The sequence below is a fragment of the Ictalurus furcatus genome, chromosome 17 (assembly GCF_023375685.1).
Source record: "Ictalurus furcatus strain D&B chromosome 17, Billie_1.0, whole genome shotgun sequence".
Classification (NCBI taxonomy): Eukaryota; Metazoa; Chordata; class Actinopteri; order Siluriformes; family Ictaluridae; genus Ictalurus; species Ictalurus furcatus.
In genome coordinates, this window is record NC_071271.1 from 418,126 (window position 1) to 434,890 (window position 16,765).

At 40.0% G+C, this 16,765-nt stretch overlaps 1 protein-coding gene across 5 annotated transcripts in view; it reads left to right on the plus strand.

The window, feature by feature from the left end:
• LOC128621679 (arf-GAP with Rho-GAP domain, ANK repeat and PH domain-containing protein 1) overlaps positions 1–16,765 on the plus strand; it is a 106,930-nt gene that overhangs the window by 6,714 nt on the left and 83,451 nt on the right. The window contains exon 1 of one of the 5 annotated variants that reach the window (XM_053647628.1): positions 1–439. This exon is cut by the window's left edge and continues 98 nt beyond it. The exons of the other annotated variants lie outside the window; for them this stretch is intronic. The gene's annotated coding sequence lies outside the window, so the exon portion shown is untranslated. The remainder of the gene's footprint in view (positions 440–16,765) is intronic. 5 annotated transcript variants of the gene reach the window in all.

Consider the following 16,765-nt stretch of genomic DNA (forward strand, 5'->3'; position numbering starts at 1 on the left):
ATAGAAGGATAAGAATAATAGTAGTAAATGCATTTTTTTTGTAGGTTTATAGAATATACAAAGACTAATGATAGGTGTTTGTGTTTAACCGTCTCAGGTTTACGTCGTTTTATGTTTTGAAGCTATAGAGTTTGGTCTAATCTACAAAAATGCTGATTTGTTGATTTATTATCTGCAGTCTCTTCCTCTTTTACAAGCCAGTGTTTGAATTTAATAAGTCCGGTGAAAACTGTTGATCCTTGAAGAGAGCTGTAATTGATTAACGTGAGACTTTAGTTCCTTTTAATGTGATTAAATGAGTTACTGAAACGTGTGTGTGTGTGTGTGTGTGTGTTGCACAAGCTGATGGTTGTTACAGCGAGGGGTTGCATGTTGTAAGATGCAGCTTTCATGGTCTGCTTAAAGTGACAGGAAACCAACTACTTCCCATACTTAACCGGTTTGTGAAAATTTACCATTAAATATTTCTTTTTAATGCTTTAATGTGAGCAGTTTGTGCGTGATTTGTGCTTACACAGTTATTTAAAGCTGTTATTTAGAAGTGGTATGTCTCATGTGTTTATAACAAAACTGTTCTGGTTGACAGTGTAGAACGTTGTGATGTTTTCAGGCATGTTCACTTTGGAAACTTACACATGTTGGTATCTCCTTTGCTTAAATTTCTGGATGAGTTTTAGGTAAACCTTCTCAAGCGTTATAAGATCTTATTTTAATGGACTGGAAATTTGAGCCAAGAGTAGTACCAGTAACACACAACAAAGTCTACAAAATGTATTAGATTTGTACATTCAGGTCCATAAGTATTTGGACAGGGACATAGTTTTCATCAGTTTGCCTCTGTACACCACCACAGTGGAGCACAGTGTGCTGAAACTGAGGCAATCGGTGTGTGTGATTTGAAGTGTTTGAAGACGTTCAGCTTTAATTCAATGGGTTTAACAGATATTGCATTCATCATTTAGGAATTACAGCCATTTTCCCTCCGTTTTCACAGGTTCAAAAGTAATTGGACAGTTGACTTATAAGCAGTTTCATGGCCTGTTTCCTCATTATTTCATGGCAGATTAAGGAGGTAAAAGGTCTGGAGTTCGCTACAGTGAATTTGCACTTGATCATGGGAGCTGTTCATGGGAACTCAATATGCGGTCCAAAGAGGTGTTGATGCAAGCAAAGGAGGCCATCATCGGGCTGAAATAACAAAACAGACCTACAAAAAAATTCTAAGACCTAAGTCTAAGTCCTAAGTCTGTTGTCGGCTGTACCTCGATCTAAGCAAATGTCGAAGGGTGATCGAGCATTCTCTGTACTTGCTCCTAAATTATGGAATGATCTCACGCTTTATATTCGCTTGGACCCATCAGTGGAGATTTTGAAGTCTCAGCTTAAAACACATTATTATTATTATATGCCATTTGAATTGGGAGAATCCTGAGATGTGTGTTCTGATATTGATCGCACTTTGTATATGCAGTTTCTGTTGAGTTTGTAGTGCTGTTGTGTGTTCTTTAGTTGTCTGTTCTTTAATTTTCTGGTTGTGAAGCACTTTGGTCAACTTTTGGTTTTAATTGTGCGATATAAATAAATTGGGTTGAGTTGAATAAGTCTACAATCAGGAGATACCTTCATTTAAAGATCTTTCCATTCCGGAGATACCTGTTTACCTCAAGGTGCACACCACTGGTAACATTCAAATAGAGAAAGGCCATATTAGACTCCGCTAAAAAAACCTCTGACGCTTGAACTAGAAGGATGGGAAGGTTAGAGTATGGAGAAGGAAAAGAGCAGCTCATGATCCATAGCATACCACATGATCTGTCAAACATGTGGAGGAAGTGTTATGGCATGGGCATGTATGGAACTGGATCACCTGTGTTTATTGAATATGTGAATGCTGATGGAAGTAGCAGGATGAATTCTGAATCATACAGAGCTATACTTTCTGCTCACATTCAGTCAAATGCTGCAAAACGGATAGGATGGCATCTCACTGTACAGATGGATAATGACCTGAAACATACAGCGAAAGCATGGCAGCTCTGCTACCACTGGTGTGTGTGTGTGCGTGTGTGCGTGCTAGTGTGTGTGTGTGAATGGGTGAATGAGAATCAGTGTAAAGTGCTTTGGAACCGCTAAGGTTAAAAAAGCGCTATATGAGTGCAGACCATCTACCATTTCAATTTGGCATAAAAATACTACAGGCCACGAGTAACTCCCACACCACAAATGGCCCACATGAGCCCATAGGTGGCGCTACAGGCCACGCCCAAACTCTGTTATTTTCCTTCTGCCCCATAAGTCCAAAATGTCTGAAAATTGGTATACATTCCTTATTTCTTATGAGGAACAAAAAAGCCATTGGGACCCATAAAGTCCGCCATGATAGATTTTCCAGTACATTAAAAATTTGTCCAAAACAACAATCTCCTCATGAACCGTAGGTCTGAGTGACTTGAACTGTGGTACATATGTGTGGGATACGTGTCTTTCTATAGGGTGATGAGCAATAAGGTATCAAATAAAAATTGCCTGAACAATTTACATATTGACAACTATTGCACATATTTCTAGTGTCCAGAAATCACTGGATCATTAACCTATGGACTTGATCTGTGCCTCACACAAAGAGGACACTACAGTATGTTACCATGTGATAATGATAATGAGTCTTTATTAATCACATATACATTACAGCACTGTGAAAGTCTTTTTTTCACATACCCGTGCATGTTAGGAAGTTGGGGTCAGAGCGCAGGGTCAGCCATGATACAGCACCCCCTGGAGCAGAGAGGGTTAAGGGCCTTGTTCAAGGGCCCAACAGTGGCAGTTTGGCAGTGCTGGGGCTTGAACCCCCGACCTTCCGATCAGTAACCCAGAGCCTCAACCGCCAAGCCATCACTGCCCCAGTGCATGATGGCAACCTCATATCTCCAAAAACAATGACATTAAAAGGAATAATAATTTATCGCTAATGCTAAAATAATGCTTTACACATCCGCTAGTCATAAATCGGACACTCCGATTCAGTCACCAGTTCGTATGAAGACTCTTGACCATGTTGAGTAACAAATCTGAGAAATGGGTGAATGTAAGCTGAAAATAGATTTTATTGTGAATATCTGAAAGATGCATGCTCGGTTAAACGCTAGTGCACTCTGCCAGTGGATCCCACAGTCTGAGCGCTCTCCAAAATTCTCACTGACTCCTCAAGCCCTTTACATGTGTGCGAGCTTGGGGCCATGCACATGTATCCATGGCTTTCTGGCCAGTGTGGGCTGACTGTCTGTTAGGCAGACATTCTGTGGCTGATTTGGCCACAGCTAATGCTAACAGAAACAGTAAGTCTTCTTCTCCAGAACCATGAAGCTTGGTCAGTTTTGTAAATTTTGGTCAATTTTGTTCTACTGTGACACATTGAAACTAGAGACTAGACTTACGCTTCTCAGAAAGCATGGACATAAACAGAGTATAGGGGGCGCTACAGGGCACGCCTCAAAGTTGACACATTCAAAATGATGGCATTTCAACCCTGCCAGGCCGGTATGCATGCCTTGCTGCTCATGCAGAACAAAGAGCTCTTAAGAACCCATAATGTCCGCATGATGGATTTTTCTCTACAGTGATCTTTTGTGGAAAACTACAAAAATGAACTTCAAATCTGCCACTGATCCAAATGTGTGGAAATGTTGTATCCGTACGATACATTTCGTTACCATGTCCATTTTGAAATGGTCCGCAATCTTGAGGAGGAATCCGCCATTGCTGCTTGCGGCTATATTAAAATGTATTATTTATATGTTATGTTGCCAGAATGAGTTGACTTTCCAACAATAATCCACTCTTAACCCGATTAAGACCATACATTGATTAAGAAACTACCATGTAAACAGCAATTTTTACTTACCTTAATCTAATTAAGGCCATACTTGAATTAAGCTCTAATCGAATTAAGACAGGTGGAGTACTGCTGTTTTAGTCGCATTATGGACGTGTATTACAGACATGTAAACACCTTAATCACATTATGAACGTCGTGTGAGAGTTTTCACCGCATTTTGCGACAGGACACGTACACACACGGCAGTTCTCAACATTTTACGGCAAACAAGAGAGTTCGGCTGCGTCCCAAACCGCATACTTGCCTACTATAGGCCTGTAGTGGGGAAAAATACATGTATCTCGGCTACTATATAGACAGCAAGTACACGGTTTGAGACGCAAGCCCACGGCCTCAAGCAGTCGTCTATTAGCACGTACAGCATGACAAATAATTAACTGCACTTAAAGCGTTCGTAAAAAAATTAAATAAAAACACCCAAAACTGTATATGGTACCATAACGAAGACCAACTGTATGTCGATACGTGAAATTCTGGAGGGACGTCGGACGGCGTGGCGCGGTGACGTAATGACGTGTGCCGTTAATCTAATTATTTTCTATACATGTCAAACGGGAACATGAAAGGAGTATTCTAAAAGTGACTCATGTAAACACCTTAATCACATTATTATCTTACTCAGAGTAAGGTCAATAATTACATTACTGCTGTCCATGTAAACGTAGTCAATGATTTATATTGTACTGCAGGTTTCCCTTTATTAAATGATAAGAATGAATTAAGACTTAAGCATTTCTTATTTTTATAGAATAGTTTTGAGACCGTATGCAGCATGAGTGTGGCGATGTGGGACTTTTTCTGAGTCACAGGTCCAGATGAATGGGTGGAGATGATGTTTATGTAATTGTGTTATTAGATTTTTCCATTGATTGTGTGCGTGTCTGTGAGTGTGTGTGGGGTGTTTGTCTGTCTGTGTGTATGCGCATAAACTCCAGCACAGTCGGACACTGTGCACATATGTTTACTGGCCTGTTTTCTCCTTTTTAAATTGGAAAAAAGAGGCCAGTCTTTCTGGTTGTAATGCCTCTTTATTTGCGGTTTTGTGGTCTAAACCCTTGTTTTTAAGATTCTACACAAAACCAGACTGTTGATTTAAACAGGACACTTCCCTCCTCCCTGTGTCTCAACCAGTGTATAACTTTACTTCTAGATATATACTGAATTAGCAATTGTTCCACAGTATCCAGAGGAAAAGCCCCACTGAACATGACACTTATCAGTAATCATCATGTGCAGGGTGAGGTTTGCCGGGAGGGATTTGCCCCCCTCTGGTCTATATATCCCTGAGCAGTATATGGTCGTATTTTACAGAACCCTCACAAAAAGCCTGCTGTTCATGGACCAGGGATTTAAAGGGGGATTTAATTCTGGAATGTTAAATTAAAACCTTTTTGTTTTGTTGTGTATGATCGCATCCCTTGTGGGTCCACATGAGCAAAGGACAAGGCATGAGGGTGAAAATATCACGCTACTTGATGAATTAAGTTGTAATAAATTGATTCAAAAATTCCTGCAGATGCAGTGGTTAAGTTCAAGTTCAGGAATTGTTTTTATTAAAGTTCGTCATTATTTCCCCTAACCCTCTGATTTCTTCACAAATCGCAGCCTTGAATTACCACCAAGGGTCATTTAACTCTTAAAGCGTCATGAAACACTAAACTACATGTTCTGAGGTATGTTGCCAAATCTCGGTCACAGGCGGTGACGTGGCAATGTACTATAGTACTTCGATGACTTGTCGATGTCTCATAATTATTCATGAGCCTGCGTGTTCTTATCCTCTGAGAAGATGCGGTCTCTTAATTATTCCTGACAGCACGTGGTGCTTTCCTACAGATGTAGTAGATGAGAGAGGCGTTCAAATGGGTCGGAGGTGTTTGTTTCAGTGGTGTAAGAGTTCAAGAGTTTTTTCGGGACAGCTATGAGAATTGGAGAAAGGTGGATTTCAGACTTGCTCATGAAAGCAGTTTGCGTCTACACAATGATATGGTACTCGGTCCCGAGGACTTTTCTATCCCTTCAAATGAGGTATGTGTCTAATTTTAACCATAACAGTTTTACTTGCCTTTTGAGCTAATTAAACCACTTAAAGCTCGCAGGACGTCGTGTGCAAAGCTATACAATGAGAGTCCGTGTTGAAGGGAAGAGCCTTTGCCTTTTATTCGTGAAAAGCTCGAGCCTATTAGCTAACTAGCATTTCAACATTTCTCTCATCCGCGCTGCCTCTGGTTTTGTTACGTTTTCCTCCATGGTCACGCCAGGGATAATGATCCAAATAGACAGGGCGTAAGGCCTGCACTGTCTCCATTTAGGGGATTCAGGGGGATTCAGATGGAGAGAAATCTGTAAACTTTGTCACTATTCAGCTTTTCTCCTCTGCCTTTCCCTGCCACGCCCACTCCCCCTCCCTTCTTCGCACAGCCGTCCATGCCTATTTAAGCTGCACTTTTCAAAAACATTGCGAGGTAGACTTGAGCTGAAAGAGGGAGGTTTCATGACTCTTAAAGGAAGTTTACTTCATCAGAGCTAGCAGTGTATTTTAGCACTGATAAGTGTGAAAGTTTACAGATGCACAGGTTCATTAACTGTGAATCAGGACTACACCTTGTGCCTTAACACGGCTCTGTTTTAGGCCCTGTTTACACTAGTGCCTTTTCGTTTTAAAATGAAAGTCATTTCCAAAAGTCCCGGAGTAGTGTAGAGGACAGGCGTAACCGTAGCAACAGTTATGCATTTTAAAACGAAAAAGCACTAGTATAAACAGGGAATTAGTCTTTACGCTCAGCAGGAATGTTGTGTAAGTCTTTAGAAGCTACAGCTCAGGTTCTGTTAATTTGGTAATCTCTGTCGGACTGGGAAATTTTTATTTGATTTGATTGTCTCAAAGTGAGTCCCCATGACCTTGTTTAATGATTTATTCTCAGCTTTAGGTCTGTTTCCTGTAACATTATCTCTTTTTAGGTAGATTTTTATTTTTATTTTTTATGATTGTTGCCTTTTGAGGACCTTGTGATCTCTAGTAGCACAAAGATAGAGTTTACACAGACATACACACACACACACACACACACACACACCGAGGTCATTTTAATAAAGGAGTGTGATGATTGAATGTGTGTATTCAGCATTAATGCTAGTTAACACTGTTATTATAATTTAGGAAGTTCTATACGGGGCGGGTGAGGAAAATGCTGTTATCTCTTCACATCCACCGTATTCATCAGATCTCGCTCCATACCACTTCTTTTTGTTTCTGAAATTAGAAATAAGACTGAAGGGAAAAAGATTCAACACCGTGGAGTAAATCCAAAAAAGAAAGCAGGAAGCTCTAGACATGACAAAATATGACTACAGGAAATGTTTCTAGGAATGGGAGAAACACTGGGATATGTGTATAGCATCATAAGGAGAGTATTTTGAAGGGGATTAAAGGAGAAATACTGTAAGTTTTAAATGGTAGTTTTTACAATTTTTTTATTATAATTCCTGGAATTTGTGTGTCTCCCCTCGTACATTGTGAGAGAGAGATATAATCACAATGTAATCCCAGGCCTTTACGGTAACAATTTGTTTCTAATTACAAAAATTTAGGAGCACGGTTGAAGTTTAGTTTGTTTTTGTTTTTTTAGAGATGGTAACATTAATGTGCCACAATATAACACACAAGTAGGCATGAGAAAACTTGAGCTGGTCAATTATGACAGAATTTAGGAACATCGTGTGAGCCATGACACATTAATTTACCTTCTGATAAACTAAATGTAATATTTTCAGTTCATTTTACAGACTGTATGCAAAAAAACAACCGTTAACCTGTTCACCTTGTAAACAAATACAATAAACATCAACATCAATGTTCAGTGTTTGAAGTCTGCTCCTGGGCTGGAGTCAGTTCTCGAACCGCTCTGTGTGTATTGTGTAGATATCTGAATAATCTCATATAGGATGTGATTGGGTGAGTTCATTTACCTGTCAGATGCAAAGCGCTTTAGTTTAATGGTGCTCGTTAGGGACGCACCGATCAGGATTTTTACGACCGAAACCGATCCAGATCCCAGTCTTTTTTTGTTTAGCTTTAATCAGGAGGTCTGTCATAAACAGTTAAATGTAAGCTCTCTGCTCATGGTCACTGTTAATTGAATTAAAATAATGGCAATGAGGAATACTGTTGGTTAATTGATAAATAAACAAGCATAAAATATTTATTTTAAATAAAATTTAAAAGTAGACTAAGACAAAAATTAGCGAACTAAGCTTAATGTCAAATTGATAATAAATGCAACCCATAGTAATTAAACATTATTTCATTTCTCATTTTATTTATATTTTATGAAGTTATTATAATATCTATTTTTGTATTAAATGCTTTATTTATAACTAAGCACATTTTCTGTCTTTACATTTTATTAGTTTTATTTTTGTTTATCAGTTGTTCCTTTTAGATCGGTTCCCCCAGTACAGTGTTGCCATGTCTGCTGATAATATTGTGTTTTTTGGGGGGGTTAAATCAAAACATGGAAACTGGAGTTGACCTTTCTAGTGATATCTGGCAACCGTGAGTTTAAATGAAGTGAATGCACTGTGTATTAGAATTAGTGAAGGAAGAGAAGCAGTGTACTGTATGTTTACACACTGAACAGTTGCTACTCTTGATTTAATATTTGTGCAGAATTATTTAATAAAGAAATTTGAATTAAACCCCACCTTGTAGCGTTAGCATTATTATTCATTTACTCCGTCCGATGCTGCTGTGTCTACACGAGCAGGTCACAGTTGCAGTTTCAGGTCATTTTGCGTGATCAATAAAAGATGTCGGTTTGTGAGATTGGGAAGTTGAAGCAGATGATGTCCAGTGTTACTCGTCATCATAATGGTTTCTCTGCAGTATTTCCACACTTGTTCGGTTGACTGAGGAGATGAAAAGCAGTGTGAAAGTAACTGTTGTGCGGTGTAGATGCATTTTGGACTTCATGTAGTTTTTATTACGATTGTATTATACAACTCTGAACAGGTCACTCGCACCGGTGCGAATAAATATTTATTCACAGTCGCACAAAATACTGTTCAGTCGCAGGTGAAATGGTCGCACTGTAGAGCCCTGAATCCTGTGTGAATTTACAAAAACTGTCACCATGATGAAGCTTTTTTTATTTTATTTTTTTTAGATTAAATAAAGTGCCCTTCAATTGTGTCCTCTGTGTGAGAGGAAATGAAGGAAAACAGTTTCCTGTGTCAGCACTGAAGAAACAGCTGAAGTTGTGCGTAGTCATCAGGATTTGGGAATTTCCCTCTGAGTGTGTGTGTATGTGTCTGTGTGTGTGTGTGTGTGTGTGTGTGTGTGTGTGTGTAAGATTTGGACAACTCGGTATCTGACCACTCAGTTTGGGTTAGTTTAATGGTTCCTGTTCTACTGAAATACAAATGCATTATCACAGGAAAGAGTCCTCAGAAGTTAATAAGTACTTGCTACACATTCTGAGCTTGTGTACATGTGTAAAGATGTTTGAGATGTTCTGAGCAAAGGTGTAAGAGGCGGAAGGAATGACAGATCTTATCCTTTGCTCCACATATACCTCAAACTAGTGATTTTGGACCCTATCTAGTATCTCTGGGTTTAATGATTATACTAACACTACAGCGAGAGTCCCGGGTCTGAAGTAACGGAGAGTTGCACTTTGGAGGTGTTTTTGTGAAATCTAAAATGTTTTTAATGCAATTGTAAAGGACTGGCTAACGACCAAACATCTAATATAATTGCCATTTTAAAGTAATTAACAGTAATTACCAAAGTTCATCTGGTCTGAGAGGTTTTGTTCTTTCTTCTCCCTCTTTAACCAAACCCTTGACACAAAATATATACTGGGTGGCTATACTTATTTTTAAAGGCCCCCAATCCAGTGAGAATAAGAGAATACAAAATGCTCTGTGATGTACTGGCATCTCATTCAGGGTGTATTTCCATCTGGCTCATAGTGTTCCTGGAAAACACTCTGGATCCACTGGTATTTTGAGCACTTAATGGCCTCTGGGTGTGTGTGTGTGTGTGTGTGTGTGTGTGTGTCAGTAAGGTGGTCTGTGATGGACTGGCATTCCATCCAGGGTGTATTCCTGAGATCCATCGCCACCCTGACCAGTATAAACAACTTACATTCATTAATTCTTCTCCAGTAAATAAATGAGAAGGGTTAAAGATCTTGTTCTAGAGACCAGCAAGGTTCTCTGACACTCCTGACATTTCAGCCTTACTAACTTTCCCCACTGATCCACCGATCTGCCGTCGTTACAATGACTGCATTACGTTTCAGTCAGAACTGCAGTGTAGTGCAAAGTTTTCAGACTAACGTGACTTTTTTTAGGCCTTCAGTAGCTGTGTAAGCAAAATAAAACCCATAGCTGATTAAAGACTTTTTGAAACATCCTGGGTTACTGATCAGAAGGTCGGGGGTTCAAGCCCCAGCACTGCCAAGCTGCCACTGTTGGGCCCTTGAGCAAGGCCCTTAACTCTCTACTCCAGGGGGCGCTGACCCTGCAATCTGACATGCTGGGGTATGTGAAGAAAATAATTTCACTGTGCTTTAATGTATATGTGATCAATAAAGACTCATTATCAAACCTTTGCCTTAAACTGTGCCGTGACACTTTGTCCATCTGACCTGCTGGTTGGTTAAGTCACTGATTAATCCTACCAGTTAGATTTATCTTTTTTGATTACATTAGTGCTGCAACTAACGATTATTTTTCATAATCGATTAATCGACCGGTTATTTTACCGCTTAATTGGATGAGGGGAAACCCCTACAACTACAGTAGTAGATTAATAATAAAATATCACCTTACGGTTTCTGTTACTCACTGCCTTTAGACATATTGTTTCACTTATGTTTACGTTGATCATACCGTTTTAATTTAAAATTACAGCTCTTACAGTGCTCCCACTGTTCATCACCGCGTCTGCGCTGAAAGTGAGGAGCAACGCGGCCTCGTTACTAACTGATCGCTCCAGTTATAATAAACAACAGTATTTACACTTCAAGCGCAACATATACAGCATATATAATGACAATAAACTGAACTCTTAAGCAACTCGCACCAATTTCCCCAAGCCCTTGCACACAGGAATATTTTCGATATAAACATAAGTTTGTGCTCGTGCATCACCGTCGTGCTTCCGTGCTACACATGCTCCAGTTTGTAAAGTTTACAGATTACAATTTAATTTACTGCATTTAATATAAAATGCCCCCCTGCCTCAGAGGACTCGGAGGTCGCACACTTTTTTGATGTCACGTGATGATTTCGCCTCCGTCTGATGGTGACTACATGGTGATCATGTTGGGAATAAAAGGTAACGTTGACATAAACAGTAAACTGAAGAACGTCATTGTCATTGACTCTGGGTATTCCGCTGAAGCTAGCGGCATCACATTACGTGTGTTTGATGTCATGTGCCATCGACCGGGAAACGGTTTATACGTCCAGTTAGTAAAAAACAAAATATTAGTGTTCCATTTGACACGACACTACCTTTCTAAAACTCATACAGTAGATGATAGAGTACACAGTGTAAGTGCATAATGTTAGTGCATAGTACGTCATTTGGGACACAAGGTTGGTTTGTACTCTCCGATGCGTGTTTTTGGAACAGAAGTAACGCAACAAGTAAACACACCCTGTCCCGTGTGCAGCTTAACTAATCGATAATGAGAGTAGTTGATTTGCTGGTGTTTTCTGTTAGAGGAAAGTTCAGGTATAGCAAGCTGTATGGCTCAAATAATTCAGCACAATAACATATATTTTACATTTTTAAATAATGTTCATGACATACTTTATTTTACGCCAAAGCTGTCTTTGGCACAAATAGCTTGAGATGCTCTGTTGTAGATGACGGTCATGTTTGACGTGACTTTAGCAGGTTCTTAGAGAACTTGCCCCATTATCTCTGCACGCTTAAGCTCGTTTAACACCAGATGTGGCACTACAGCAGCTGTGCAACACTGTGAAATGCAAAATGTTCATTTCTGCACTGTCATGCCTTGACAAATGCATCTCTTAACACTCTGGTGTAGTTGTTACTCCACCCACAGTAGTGAAGTAGACATGTGCAGAACTTTGACAGACAGCACTCTGAATGATGAAAGCATTTAGGCCTTATGATCCAGGCTCGGTTTGTCCAGACCCCATTGCCAGAGTCTGGTAGAAACTGCGCTGTTTGCCATGTATTCCCGGACACATAGATCCTGAAGCCGTGAACAGAGGAGCATGTCTACCATCTGTTAGTAGTTACACAAACGAGTGACAGTGTTTCCACAGTGGACAGGACTTACATCCTTTATCCTGCACTGTGAATTATATTTATACATTTTCATGTAGTCAGCAAGAAGCACATTTTGGCTGATCTGTAAGGGTGTCTCTGCACATCGGACTTTCTGTTGGCGTCAGTAGGTCATAACTTGCGTAAGATCGTCTGAATTTTTTTCAAAGACTTGAAAGGCTTGGCTTCTCTCATTCTTTAAGGTTCAAGTCCCTCAGTGACCCTGTACTGCTCATCTTACCCCTGATGCAAGTACAACACAATGTTTGGTGTTTAGAGCAGTGCCAGAGTTTCTGCTGAAGGTGTTGTAGGTCTTTAGAAGAAATGCCCGCAGCCAGATGAGCGCTCTTGGGTACTTGGTGGAAATTGGTAATGGAGGTAAATAAAGATGCATGCCCAAATTGATTTAGGCATGCACCCATCTACATTAAACATAATTCCGTAGAGGTGGCCTGTGGGAACTGCTTATTAGGTAATTGTGATGAAGCAACAAGTTTTGCCAAATTTTGCAGGCTGAATGTTGTCTCATTGACGCCTATGTCTTCCAAAATGACTGACTGTTTCTCAGTCTAAACACTGAGCAGCTTTATGGACTCTTGTGCCTTCTGTCTTCTGGGATCTACCCCACCATGGAGCAGCTATGTGTGTAAGGCACTGTTTATGACTAAACATGAGTGTACATGCTTCATCATCTTCAGATGCAATGCAAAGGGGACATTGTTGATGATGTAAATACACACACAATCGCAAAATGTCCCTGTAAACCGACAAGTTGGCTTTGAATAGAGGAAGGGCTATTGCGTAAAATTGGGTTTCATGGTGAAGTTTAGTTCTTGGGACATCCAATGCTGTAAAAACTTCTAGCGGGTTTCATGGGTAAAAACAAAACAAAACAGAGCCAGCTTTTCACACGTAGTTGCCTGGTTTGTTGTTGGGTGAGTGTGTAGTTCATATTTCTGCATATCTCAGTTTATAGTGAATGCAGTTGGGTAGGGATTTAAATTGAGGTTCTTTTGGCATGATCTACAACCTTGACTTTACATCATTTCCCCTAGGTTTCAGGATGTGCAGAAGGTTCTGTTTGTTTGCTAGAACTTACATTTCCATCACTTACTGGCATGTTCCTCACTGCACACAATCTTTATTAGGCCTTCAAAAGCTAAGACATGTCTTTTTGCACGGTTCCTGGTGTTCGTGCTGGTTTATGCTTTTGAGCACGTGGCTTTGCTTCTAGGTTTCTTGGTTTTATTGGTTACGACTAGTCAGGCTTGACTGTGTCTCAGTGACTCATGAGAGCTGGTGTAGGAGGTCACAATACTTAAAGACATCTTCATGTCATTCAAAGACTATCACAATCCAGGATGCTATAGAGTCAGAGAGTTTTGTATATTATATATTAAATAAAAGAATAGAAAATTAAATTGGAACAAATATAGTTTATAACGTCAGTCACGTTTTACAAAAAACTTACACCTGACAATAACAAGTATATATACCCTGAAAAGTGTCTCATGATGTTATTATATCACACTATCTCTATCATGTCATCATATCGCTCAGCTCATGTGTATATGTATAACGCTTTCCTTTGCCAGAAATGCAATGAGTAAAAAGTATTAGAAGTCATTTTCAGGTAAAAAATTACTAACGGTATCCTGTAGATCACGTTTTTACTGAGTCCTGTGTTGAAGTACTTCTCTTTCTCAGATGTGTTTATTACAGGGTCCAGTTCCTTAATTTTCAGAATGAGGAACTTTTTGTAAACCAGTGAGAGGTCGAGAGGGAAATAAATGAACTGTTGGGTTGTTGCACAGAGATCATCAAAATGGGTGTGGTGTGTAACTCTGCCCTACACCACACTTCATTTAGTCACATATGCCCATACGTGCAGGGGAAAATGTGATGCTCTGATATAAATATAGAAGCTTTACTTAATAAGAAGAACTTCCTAGAATTAAATAACATTATCCTGTACTTTGCTTTGTCTGCTATTACAGGAGATTGAGGTGATGTTTCAAACATTTTATTATTTATATATTTATATATGTATTATTTATAAAGTCAGATTGGAATTCGCAAAGAAATACAGAGAGGAGCCACAAAAGTTCTACCAAAGTGATGGAAAGGCCAAAGTGTGGGGAAAGAAAGGATCTGCTCATGATCCAGAACATACAAGCTCATCTGTGAAACATGGTGGAGGTAGCGTCATGGCTTGGGCTTGCATGGCTGCTTCTGGAACATTCTCACTAATCTTTATTGATGATGGAACTCATGATGCTAGCAGCAGAACGAATTCAGAAGTTTACAGGAACATTTTATCTGCAGATTTACAGAGAAATGCATCCGGATTAATCAGGAGAAACTTCATCATGCAGCAAGACAACGATCCAAAACACACTGCCACCTCAACACAGGAAGGGTTTAGACGAACAAGTCAATCACCAGACCTTCACCCAACTGATCAGCATCTCACCTCCTGAAGAGGAGACTGAAGGGAGAATCCCCCGAAACAAACAACACCTGAAAGAAGCTGCAGTAAAATCCTGGAGTGCAACAGTTTGGTGATGTCACTGGGTCACCAACTTTATGCAACTTTATTGCAATCAACGGACATGCAACTAAATATTAAGTGTTAATCACTTTAATTACTTTTACACTATCTGTTACTATACTTTTACTCTGGGTAGTCTGCCACTAAAGGTGTCGTGTTCTAAGTTGTTTAACACGTCTAGACGTAAATATCAGGAAATTAATGCTGAACATCTGATCTATCATCTAATATTCATCTTTTGATCCGGAACCCAAATGTCTTCATTGTATAGCAAAAACAAAAGAATTGGCCCTGCTGTTCCAATACTTTCAGAGGGGACTTTACATACATATACGAATGTGTATATTTGAATTTGTGAGTGAATTTTGTTTTAGTTCCTATACACTGCATGCCAAATGACTTCACTTCCTCTGAGAAAAGGAAGAACCCTGAACTGAAAAAATCAACCTGATACCATATGATCAGTCCAGAGGAGCAGTAGAAAGTCATACCAGGTGCAGTTTTGTTGTTTGAGTATTTACAGTATGTTGGACCTGTTGGAGATGCTGTTGCGGTGTTTTGGGTCGTTGTCCTGCTGAAATGTCCAATGAACTTAAAAAAAAAAAAAAAAAAAAAAAAAAACCCAAATTTGCATTATCCTTTTAAAACAGAGACTCTGTACTTCTGGATCAAACAGAAGGAGGAATGTTCTCACAATTAGACATGGCTGTTCAAAAATCTGACTGCTTGTGGAAAAAAAATGTTCCTGAGTCTAGATGTTCGGGCCTGAATACGTCTTAGGCTCTTCCTGGATGGGAGGCGCTCAAACCATTTGTAGGATGCGTGAGAGGGGTCCTTACTGATGGAGGCTGCCTTCCTCACACTCCTTGTGGTATAAATGTCCTTAATGCCAGGAAGGTTGGTACCACTGATACTCTGTGCCATCTTCATTACCCGCTTTCCTGTCAGATGCGGAGCAGTTTTCATTAGGGCTGGGTATTGCGACCAATTTGTTTTGCAGACATGGAAAGGAAACGGAAAGGAAACGTCCACTACCATATCTAAATTTCAATTCAGTAATAATGTTTGTTTTACTTTACCAATTTGAGCCCGAGTCTGATAATGATGCATCGGAAGATCAACCCGAATCACCATCGCAAGCACGACTAGAACAGGATGTTAGCAGAGGCTAGCAGCTAACAGGCTAACAGCTGTGCACTGGCTGTGCACGTATACGACACAAAACTACGCATATGGAACACTCGGTGGAAAGGTGTAAGATGTCCAAATAAAGGTGTAAGATGTGTAAGATGTCCAAATAAAGTGGGTACGGCCCCGTCTTTAATGAATAATCGTTTCCCACATCCCGCGTTGACTTCAGCTGGATTTGAGAAGCAGTCAGTCGTCAGTGAAATGACGGGAACACACACGAAGGTCGGAGTTGAGCTGCCGCGGTATCGTTTTAAATGAATTCTCACCACTGACGCTTTACATCCTCATCCTGTGGGAGTCCGTGCAAAGTGGATTTGCTTTTGCAGCGTGGAAAACAACATCTTCTAGACATGACCCTAACTCTTTCAGGACTCAACCTCTACTGTAGTGTATGAGGGCGGGTCAGAGTACGCAGTTGTTCGCGAGCAGCCAATTAAGAGCAGAGGCGGGGTTTTCGTTACAAACCTACGTAGGTTAGTACAGGAAGTACGTCTGGAATCACTGACGACTCGTTTCAGCTGTTCAGAACCGGTTCCTTCTTTTGGGAGTCAATAAATCCGTTTGTCATGCAGTTTTGATTTTTGAAGCTTTGCAGATTTTTTACATTCACAAACAGCTCTATAACACACTACATAATTTCTAAAAAAGCATAATAGGTGCACTTTAACCGGTGTGTTCGTGCAGGTCCCAGGGCCTGCTAATTGCTGAATGCTGTGCTTGGCTACCTGTGCTAACGGCGCTGATGTCGCTTTATCCAGTAGCAAACTGCAATTCTTGCCGATGTTGTACAGCGTTTCCTTGCTGTATGTAAGCATTG